The following is a 12,168-nucleotide window of genomic DNA, read 5'->3' on the forward strand; positions in this document are numbered from 1 at the left end:
CAGAGAGATGCTGGAAATAAGTGTCATTATAAACCAAATGGACCTAACAGATATGTACAGAAGGTTTCACCCAAACACAAAAAAGAGCATACCTTCTAATAAGCAGCTCATGGAACTTTTTCCAAAACTGACCACATTCTCAAACACAAAGGGAATCTCAAGAAATATAAAAAGAAATCAAAGTTACCCCCTGCGCCCTATCTGACCAACTCAGATGAAAGCAAAAACAGAAGCCTTATAAACTCTTGTTACTTATGAAAATATGGGTCACCTGAATATCAAAATCCATAGGATTATCTTGTTAGACATAGAAAAGGCCACTGACAAGATCCCTTCATGATAAAAACAAAAATCCTAGAAAGGTCAGGGATCCAAGGGACATACCTCAACATAATAAAGGCAGTTCACAGCAAGCCTATAACCAACATCGAATAAAATACAAAGAAACTCAAAGCAATTCCAGTAAAATCAGGAACAAGACAAGGCTGTCCACACATCTTAGCTAAAGCAATAAGACAACTTAAGGAAATCAAAAAGATATGAATTGAAAAGGAAGCATTCTACATATGGTTATTTGCAGATGATATGATAATATACATAAGAGACTAAAACTTCCACCAGGAAACTCTTACAGCTGATAAACACTTTCAGCAAATGACACATGGACTAAGAAAGAAACCAGGGAAACAACACCTTTCATAATAGCCTTAAGTAATGTAAAATATCCTGGAGTAACTCTAACAAAGCAAGGTATTGGAGAAGATATCAGAAGTTGGAAAGATCTCCCATGTTTATCTCTACTATTATTAACATAGTAAGAACAACCATCCTACCAAAAGCAATCTACAGTTTCAATGCAATTCCCATCAAAATTACAACACAATTCTTTACAGATCTTGAAAGGAAAATGTCAGCTTCATATGGAAACACATGTGCACGTACACACACACACACACACACACACACACACACACACACACACAAAACCAGGATCATTAAAACAATCCTGAACAATTAAAGAACTGCAAGAAGTCTCACCAATTTTTATTTTAAATTGTACAATAGAGCTATGGTATCTCTTCACAGCAATGGAAACCTGAACTAAGCACATAGTAGTAAAACCATCCTGGCTTTGACACAAAGCAGACATATAATCAAGGGAACAGAGTAGAGGATCTGACCCTTATGCTGCGCACTCCAGGCTTCCTGGGCTGGGAGTTTCCAAGTTCTACTGTCTCCACCTCCCATTTCACTGTAGGAATGCTGGATTTACAGATGCCTACCACTGTGTCCAGCTTTTTATGAGGGTTCCAGGACTCGAACTCCAGTTATTAGGCTAGCTCAGCTAAAACCTTTACTCACTAAGCTATCTCTCTGGCTTGATGGTAAGAGTTACTAAAACTTATTTTTAGATGTATTTTTATTTTGTCTGTATGGGTATTTTACCTGCAAGTATGTCTACATATCACATGTGTGCAGTCCCTGTGGAGACCAGAAGAAGGCAGCATTGGATCCTCTGGAATTCTAGTTCCAGCTGGTCTTGAGCTATCATGTGGCTGCTAGGAATTGAATCTGGTGAATTCTCTGCAAGAGCAACAAGTGCCTTTAACCACCATCTCTCTCAACCCCCCCCCCCCTGTATTTTTTAAGGACATATATAGTTCTAGATATCATGAAACTTGCTCTATAGACCAGGCTGGAGATCTTCCTGCCTCTGGCTCCCGAGTTCTGGGTTTAAAAGAGTGAGCTACTACACTGGGCATAGTAAGATATATGTTCTTAGGTATATAAATTACTTATAAGAAAAAAAATATTCTTTCTTAGCTTGTCATGCAACACCTTCCCTCCAATACCAAGTTTATACAGCTGTGAAACAATATTTATAAGAATATGAGTTGGAAAAGATTGACCTTTGAAATTTCATCTATACCTAACCAAAGAACACAAGTAAACTCCCAATATTACTCTCAACCACTTTAATAATATCCATTACTAACATTGATAAGGGAAGAAGTATAGATATAAAGAATCAAGGAATTCCCCTTCCGGTGTCTGCCTGTCCCCTGATCTGAAAGCCAGTCTCCAGGAACACTGACACACCTGAGAGCTGAGGTAAGACCACCACTTTTTCTCTGAGGGACCCGCCTGGAGCCCCCAGGACACAGGAACCTAGGGAGAGTCTGGCAAAGGATCCTTCCGGTTTCCATCTGAGCCCTGCGCTGACCTGGTCCCACAGTTCTCTGAACCGAAATCCCATGGAAGAGAAAGCTGGACTCTCAGAAATGAGGCCACTCCTGAATGCTCAGGGGAGACCACCACTTCTGCTCACATTGCTGGTCCAAGAGGAACATGTCTGGAGACCTCTGGACACAGTAACCTAGGAGCAGTCTGGGACAAGACCCTTCCAGTCTCTGCCTGTGCCCAGGGCTGAAAGCCAATTGCCAGGAACGCTGACACACCTGAAAGCAGCGGAACTGCCTAGAGAACTCTGGACACAAAAACCAAGGAGCAATCTGGGACAGGACATTTCCTGTCTCTGCCTGCGCCTAGGGCTGAAAGTCATTTGCCAGGAGCGCTGACAAACCTGAGAGCAGAAGAACCGGCCTAGAGACCACTGGACACAAAAAACTGAGAAGCTATCTGTGACAGCACACTTCCTGTCTCTGCCTGCGCCTAGATCTGAAAGTCAGCTGCCAGCTGAGGAACCCACCTGGAGACCTCTGACCCAGGAACCAAAAAGCAGTCTGGGACAGGATTCTTCTGGTTTCCTCCTGCCCCTGGAGCTGACCCAGTGACACAGCACTCTGAACACATATCCTACTAGAAGAAAGCCAGTCTCCAGGAGTGCTGAAACACAGGCTTATAGGAGGGTCAAGCCACTGTCAGAGACAGCAAGGCAAGCTAACACAAGAGACAACCTGATGGAGAGAGGCAAGTGCAGGAACCTAAGCAACAGAAACCAAGGCCATTTGGCATCATCAGAGACCAGTTCTCCCAAAAGAGCAAATACTGGATAGCCAACCACACCACAAAAGAAAGATCTGGATATAAAATAACATCTCATGATGATGATAGGACTTTAGGAAGGACATAAATAACTCCCTTAAAGAAATACAAGGCAACACAGGTAAACAAGTAGAAGCCCTTAAGGAAGAAACACAAAAATCCCTTAAAGAATTACAGGAAAACACAACCAAACAGGTGAAGGAATTGAACAAAACCATTCAGGATCTAAAAATGGAAGTAGAAATCACAAAGGGAGACAACCCTAGAGATAGAAAATCTAGGAAAAAGATCAGGAGTCATAGACGCAAGCATCACCAACAGAATACAAGAGATAGAAGAGAGAATCTCAGTGACAGAAGATACCATAGAAATCATCTACACAACTGTCAAAGATAATGTAAAATGCAAAAAGCTCCTAACCCAAAATATCCAGGGAATCCATGACTCAATGAGATCAAACCTAAGGATAATAGGTATAGAAGAAAGTGAGGACTCCCAACTTAAAGGGCCAGTAAATATCTTCAAAAGAATTATAAACACAAACTTCCCTAACCAAAAGAAAGTGATGCCCATAACATACAAGAAGCCTACAGAACTACAAATAGATTGGACAAGAAAAGAAATTCCTCCTGTCACGTAATAGTCAAAACACCAAATGCACAAAACAGAAAAAATATTAAAACCAGTAAGGAAAAAAGGTCAAATGACATATAAATGCAGACTTTCCAGAATTACAAAAGACTTCTCACCAGAGACTATGAAAGTCAGAAGATCCTTAGCAGATGTTATACAGACCCTAAAAGAACACAAAGGCCAGTCCAGGTTATTGTATCCAGTAAAACTCTCAATTAACATACATGGATAAACCAAGATATTCCATGACAAAAACAAATTTACATAATATCTTTCTACATGTCCAGCACTACAAAGGCCAATAGATGGAAAATTCCAATACAAGAAGGGAAAGTATACTATAAAAAAGCGAGAAAGTAATCTTATTGCAACAGATCCAAGAGAAGAGAGGCACCCAAACATAATTCCACCTCTAACAGTAAAAATAACAGGAAACAACAATCATTATTCCTTAATATCTCTTAACATCAATGGACTCAATTCCCCAATAAAAAGACAGAATAACAAATTGCATATGTAAACAGGACCCAGCATCTTGCTGCATACAGGAAATGCATCTCAGTGACAAAGACAGACATTACCTCAGAATAAACAAGTGGAAAACAATTTTCCAAGCAAATGGTCCCAAGAAACAAGCTGGAGTAGACATTCTAATATTGAATAAAATCAACTTTCAACAAAAAGTTAACAGAACATATAAGAAAGGACACTTCATATTCATCAAAGGAAAAATCCACCAAGATGAACTCTCAATCCTAAATATCTATGCTCCAAATGCAAGGGCACCTATGTTCATAAAAGAAACCTTACTTAAAGCTCAAAGCACACATTGCACCTCACATAATAATAGTGAGAGACTTTGACACCCCACTCTCATCATTGGACAGATCATGGAAACAGAGACATAGAGAAACTAACAGAAGTTATGAACCAAATGAATTTAAAAAGATATCTATAGAACATTTCATCTTAAAACAAAAGAATATACCTTCTTCTGATCACCTCATGGTACTGTCTCCAAAACTGACCATATAATGGATAATAAAACAGGCCTCAAAAGATACAAGAAGACTGAAATAATCCCATGCATGCTATGAGATCACCATGGACTAAGGCTGGTCTTCAATAGCAACAAAAATGACAGAAAGCCCACATATACATGGAAGCTGAACAACACTCTACTCAATGGTAACTTGGTCAAGGAAGAAGTAAAGAAAGAAACTAAAGATTTTTTTAGAATTTAATGAAAATGAAGGTACAACATACCCAAACTCATGGGACACAATGAAAGCAGTGCTAAGAGGAAAACTCATAGCTCTGAGTGCCTCCAAAAAGAAACTGGAGGGAGCATACATTAGCATACATTAGCAACTTGACACCACACCTACAAGCTCAAAAAGAAGCAAATACAAACAAGGGTAGTAGACAGCAGGAAATAATCAAACTCAAGACTGAAATCAGGGAAGAAGAAACACAAAAGATTATAAAAAGTATCAACAAAACCTGGAGCTAGTTCTTTGAGAAAGTCAACAAGATAGATAAATCCTTGGCTAGACTAACTAGAGGGCCCAGAGAGAGTACCAAACTAACACAATCAGAAATTAAAAAAGGAAACATAATAACAGAATCTGGGGCTGGAGAGATGGCTCAGCGGTTAAAAGCACCGACTGCTCTTCCTGAGGTCCTGAGTTCAAATCCCAGCAACCACATGGTGGTTCACAGCCATCTGTAATGAGATCTGATGCCCTCTCCTGGTGTCTGAAGACAGCTACAGTGTACTCATATACAATAAATAAAATCTTAAAAAAATTAAAAAAAAAAACAGAATCTGAGGAAATTTAAAAAGTCATCAAATCTTACTACAAAAGACTATATTCAACAAAATTGGAAAATCTGCATGAAATGGTCAATTTTCTAGACAGATACCAGGTACCAAGTTAAATCAGGACCTGATAAACCACCTAAACAGTCCCATAATCCCAAAGAAACAGAAGCAGTCATTAAAGGTCTCCCAACAAAAAAAGCCCAGGACCAGGTGGGTTTAGTGCAGAATTCTCTCAGACCTTCATAGACAACCTCATACCAATACTGTCCAAACTATTCCACAAAATAGAAATGGAAGGAGCACTACCCAATTCCTTCTATGAAGCCACAATTATGCTTATACCTAAACCTCACAAAGACCCATCAAAGAAAGAGAACTTCAGACCACTTTCCCTTATGAATATCAATGCAAAAATACTCAATAAAATTCTAGCAAACTGAATCAAAGAACAAATCAAAATGATCATCCATCATGATCAAGTAGGCTTCATTCCAGGAATGCAGGTATGGTTTAATATATGGAAATCCATCAACATAATCCATTATACAAACAAACTAAAAAAAGAAAACCACATGATCATTTCATTAGATGCTGAAAAAGCATTTGACAAAATACAACATCCCTTCATGATAAAAGTCCTGGAAAGAATAGGAATTCAAGGCCCATACCTAAATATAGTAAAAGCCATATAAAGCAAACCAGTCACTAGCATTAAACTAAATGGAGAGAAACTTGAAGCAATCCCACTAAAATCAGGGACCAGACAAGCCTGCCCACTCTCTCCCTACTTATTCAATATAGTTCTTGAAGTTCTAGACGGAGCAATCAGACAAAAAAAGGAGGTCAAGGGGATACAAATTGGAAAGGAAGAAGTCAAAATATCAACTATTTGTGGATGATACAGTATACTTCAGTGACCACAAAAGTTCCACAAAAGAACTACTAAGCCTGATAAACAACTTCAGCAAAGTGGCTGGATATAAAATTAACTCAAACAAATCAGTAGCATTCCTCTACTCAAAGGATAAACAGGCTGAGAAAGAAATGAGGGAAATGACACCTTCACAATAGTCCCAAATAGTATAAAATACCTCGGTGTGACTCTAACAAAGCAAGTGAAAGATATGTATAACAAGAACGTCAAGTCTCTGAAGAAAGAAATTGAAGATCACAGAAGATGGAAAGATTTTCCATGCTCATGGATTGGCAGGATTAACACTGTAAAAATGGCCATCTTGCCAAAAGCAATCTACAGATTCTATGCAATCCACTTCAAAATTCCAACTCAATTCTTCATAGAGTTAGAAAGAACAATTTGCAAATTCATTTGGAACAACAAAAAACCCAGGATAGCAAAAACTATCTACAACAATAAAAGAACTTCTGAGAGAATCACAATCCCTAATCTCAAGATGTATTGCAAAGTAATAGTGATAAAAACTGTATGGTATTGGCAGCTATCAATGGGATAGAATTGAAGACCCAGAAATGAACCCACACACCTATGGTCACTTGATCTTCAACAGGGGGCTAAAACTATCTAGTGGATAAAAGATAGCATTTTCAACAAATGGTGCCGGTTCAACTAGAAGTCAGCATGTAGTCAGCAAATCAATTCATTCTTATCGCCCTCTACAAGGCTTAAGTACAAGTGGATCAAGGACCTCCACATCAAACCAGATAACACTCAAACTAATAGAAAAAAAAATTAGGGAAACATCTCAAACACCTGGGCACTGGGGAAAATTTCCTTAACAAAACACCAATGGCTTATGCTCTATGATCAAGAATCGACAAATGGGACCTCAAAAAATTGCAAAGCTTCTGTAAGGCAAAGGACACTGTCATTAGGACAGAATGGCAACCAACAGATTGGGGAAAAAATCTGTACAAATCCTACATCTGATAGAGGGCTAATATCCAAAATATACAAAGAACTCAAGAAGTTAGACTCCAGAGAACCAAATAACCCCATTAAAAATGGGGTACAAATCTAAACAAAGAATTCTCAGTTGGGGAATATCGAATGGCTGAGAAGTACATACAGAAATGTCCAACATCCTTAGTTATCAGGGAAATGCAAATCAAAACAACCCTCAGATTCCACCTCATGCCAGTCAGAATGGCTAAGATCAAAAACTCAGGTGACAACAGATGCTGACGAGGATGTGGAGAAAAAGGAACACTCCCCCATTGTTGGTGGAATTTCAAACTGGTACAACCTCTCTGAAAATCAGTCTGGCAGTTCCTCAGAAAATTGGACATAGTGCTACCTGAAGACCCAGCACTACTGGGCATGTACCCAAAAGATGCCCCAACATATAACAAAGACACATACCCCATTATGTTCATAGCAGCCTTATTTATAATAGCCAGAAGCTGGAAAGAACCCAGATGCCCTTCAACAGAGGAATGGATACAGAAAATGTGGTACATCTACACAATGGAATATTACTCAGCTATCAAAAACAATGACTTTATGAAATTCATAGGCAAATGGATGGAACTGGAAAATATCATCCTGAGTGAGGTAACCCAATCACAGAAAAACACACATGGTATGCACTCATTGATAAGTGGATATTAGCTCAAATGCTTGAATTACCCGAGATGCACAGAACACATGAAACTCAAGAAGGATGACCAAACTGTAGATGCTTCATCCTTCTTAAAAGGGGGAATAAAAATATTCATAGGAGGAGATATGGAGACAAAGTTTGGAGCAGAGACTGAAGGAATGGCCATTCAGAGCCTGCCCCACCTGGGGATCCAGCCCATATATACACAGCCACCAAACCCAGACAATATGGATGAAGCCAAGAAGTGCATGCTGACAGGAGTCTGATATATCTGTCTCCTGAGAGGCTCAGTTAGAGCATGACAAATACAGAGGTGAATGCTAGCAGCAAACCATTAAACTGAGAATGGGGTCCCCATTGGAGGAGTTACAGAAAGGTTTGAAGGAGCTGAAGGGTCTTATAACCCCATAAGAACAATAATACCAACCAACTAGAGCTTCCAGAGACTAAACCACCATCCAAAGAGTACACATGGACAGACCCATGGCTCCAGGTGCTTATGTATCAGAGATGTCCTTGTTGGGCACCAATGGTAGGAAAAGCCCTTGGTCCTGCCAAGGCTGGAACCCCTAGTCAGCCTCTGTCAGGCTCTGAATGGCCATTCCTTCAGTCTCTGCTCCAAACTTTGTCTCCATATCTCCTCCTATGAATATTTTTATTCCCCCTTTTAAGAAGGATGAAGCATCTACAGTTTGGTCATCCTTCTTGAGTTTCATGTGTTCTGTGCATCTCGGGTAATGTCAGGGCAGGGAGCCAAGGCAGAAAGGGTTGGGTGGTTGGGTCGAGAAAAGGGGATAACATTTGAAATGTAATTTTAAAAAAATCCAATAAAAAAAAATCAAGGAGTTCATGGGAAAAGCTCTTAGTGACTTAACTGCCACTAAGGAATGAATGGCCTGGGTTTCAAATAATTTTACTGGCATGTTCTATCAAATCTTACAAGAATGGGTGTTTTAATTAAATTAACCTAGAAACCGCAGAGTAATTTCACAAAAATAAGGAACACACCTGAAACAGGATTATAAGGAAGCCCCAGAAGTGACTATTTGCTGACATATACCCTAGAATCTTGGTACCTATTACAGCCAACAAAAGAGAAAGATAATAGCGAGCCTAACCCAGCAGAGTGCCCAACACTGCTCCATGTTTCTTTTTCAACTCTGATTTGTCGTCACAAACTGTTAACACTATCATTAATTACTGTAGCTCTTAGAGGAAATAGTTGATAACATGTATAACAATCTTTAAAAAGTTCAGATCCAGAGGGACACAAAACAAAAGATATGAATGTGGGAAGGAGATTACGAGGAAACAGAGGTGGACACGGGAGGGAGAAAGATAAGAATGTGGGGGATGAGAGCAGTCAGAAGGCATTTGAAATAGTTAAAGAAAACAAATTTAAGTTTTAAATCAAGGGATAGCATTCCTAAAAAGCTAACAGTAATATTTCTGTATTGGAGGTAGTGACTGTGCAATTATAATAAATATACAAATATTTGTTGAATTGTGTATTTAACATGAGTTAAGTATTTCTCAATTAGCTTATAGGTTAATGATTTCCTTATGGTACTTTCATACATACTTTGCTTTGATTCTACACAGAACAAGTTAATCCAAATAGATCGGGAATTGTGTTAGATAAGTATTCCCCGAGTAAGTACCGCATAGAGACCTGGGACATGAACAAGGTCTGTTCTCCACATAGAATGGTCTTGCAGGGAGATGAGAATTACATAAGCACCAGACAAAGGTGACACAGAGGAGAGTGAAAGGAGAGAGGAAGAAAAGAAAAGGAAGGGAAATGAGGGGAGGGAAGGCACTCATGCACAAATACTCCTCTGGAGCAAGAAGAGGACAAAGCAGGCCTTGAGCTACCATGTGGATGCTGGGATTTTAATCTGGGTCCTCTGTGTGAACAATAAGACTGTCTTAACTGTGGAACCACCATTCTAGCCCCCAACACTTTTTTCTGGGCCAGAGTCCCACTATGTTGTAAATGGAACTTTTAAACTCCAGATATAATTGTCATCTCAGAGGTTTACGCCTCAGACTGCTAACCTAGGCCTAGTCCTGGAAGCTTCTGCCCTCCATATAGTATACTCTAAGCCTAGAATATTTTCAGCCTCCAAGACTTGCTACTGAAAAGCTTACCCTTTGTAGGTACTTTTGAGCTCTGGCTGGCTAGATTAACTCAGCTGTTTTGGCTCAAAACTCCTCTCAAAGCTGACTGGTCCAATTGGGCTTCTCTCAGCCTCTCCTGAACTGCTCTGCTTGCCTTCATACTAACTTTGGCAATAATGTTCTGAACTGGCTCCTTCTCCTTCTCTGGCTTGTTCTCTCTTCTAACTCCCTTTGTACATCCATCCTGGTAAAACTGCCTGCTTTTTCTGCACTGCTCCTTAGGTAGCTTCCCTTTACTCCCTTTTCTTGTCAAATCTTTCTCTGACTCATCACTTTGCCACTAAATCAGCCATCACTTTCCAACATGGGTGCTTCCTTCTACAGACTAATTTTACCTTCATTGTTTGGGATTAAAGTATGTGTGAAGGGTTGATTCACACCACAACTAGAAACATTTTTTTCATTAAATAACACAATCTTGGGGTACACAGTGTGATCAAATATCCTGCAACACTATGCAGTCCTAGATATCCTAAAACTTGCTATGTAGACCAAGCTGGCTTTGAACTTAGAGAGATCGTCCTTCTTTTGTCTCCGAGTTCTGGGATTAGAGGCATGAGCTACCACACTGGGCTTGGTAAGATATTTTTATTAGGTATATACATAGAAAGTAATCTTTCTTAGTCTGCCACAGAACCCCTCAGTTTTAACTTAAATATCCTTCCCAATAACCTGGGAGGCTCCTGTTTCTACCACTGTGTCACTTAACATTCTTCCTCTTCACTATTGGAGGTGTGCCAATATCCTCCTAGGGTTTTATCCTCTGTGTCCTTTCCTAAACATAGGCAGAATAGGGTGGGAGGATTGGAAAACATGTACCTGAATACAGAAAGCCTTCTCCCTACCCCCACCCTTTTGAGACAGGATCTTACTATTTAGCTCTGTCTAAGCTGGAACTTAAATCTGCATACCAGACTAAATTCACAGAGATCTTCTTGCCTCTGCCTCCAAAGTGCTGGGATTAAGATTAAAAGCATGTACCACTATGCCCAGCCAGCAAGCCCTTCTATTATGTCCCTTTTGCTTATGATTTTAGATCCTTCTCAAGTTTCTTAGGATATGATGGGGGAAAAGACAAAAAATAATTTAGTGAGTATACATTGTGATAAATTCTGGGAGGAGAGGGAGCAGAGCCAATGTGGGGCTAGGAAGGTTTCTTGGGGGCAATAATCTTAACTCAATGCAGCAAATGGTTCGCTAGAGCACTGGAGGTCAGAGTTACGACAGACCTAATTATTACACTGACTGATTAATGGCTTGATTTTGTTGGGGGGAAGGAGCATGTGGGCTGCAGCATGTGTGTGGCAGAGAGAAGTCGATTTGCGGGAGTTGATTTTCTCTTTCTACCATGTGGTTCTTAGGGATTAAATTCAGCTTGTGAGGCCTTGTGGCAAGCACCTTTATGCACCAAACCACTTACCTACCTGCTATATCTCTATTTTATGTTCTTTCCAGAAGAATTGGAAACCATCTTCAACTGTTAAAAGATGGTTAAATACACTGAGATATATCCACATTTTCCAATTCTATGCAGCAAAATTTCTAACACTTAGCACACCAATACTACAGTATCACACTGGTTGACAAGCAGACAATGTTTATTGAATTAATAAACAAACCCAGACTGGACAATAAATTTCACAGAAAACATTTTAATAGGTGTGCTGGTTAGGTTCATGTCAATTCGACATAAGCTAGAATCATTCTGAAAGAGGGAACCTCAATTGAGAAAATGCCCCCACCATAATGGTCTAAGGGAAAACCTGTAGTACATTTTCTGGATTGATGATTGACAGTGGGTGAAGCTCAATGTGTCCAGTGTCACTCCTAAGCTGGTGGTTCTGGGTGCCATAAGAAAGCAGGCTGACAGAGGAATTAAGAAATCCCACAGAATCAACTATCCTGGCTCAAAGGGGCTCACAGAGACTAAACTGACAAGAGAGC

Source organism: Rattus norvegicus, chromosome X (genome assembly GCF_036323735.1).
Source record: "Rattus norvegicus strain BN/NHsdMcwi chromosome X, GRCr8, whole genome shotgun sequence".
Lineage (NCBI taxonomy): Eukaryota > Metazoa > Chordata > Mammalia > Rodentia > Muridae > Rattus > Rattus norvegicus.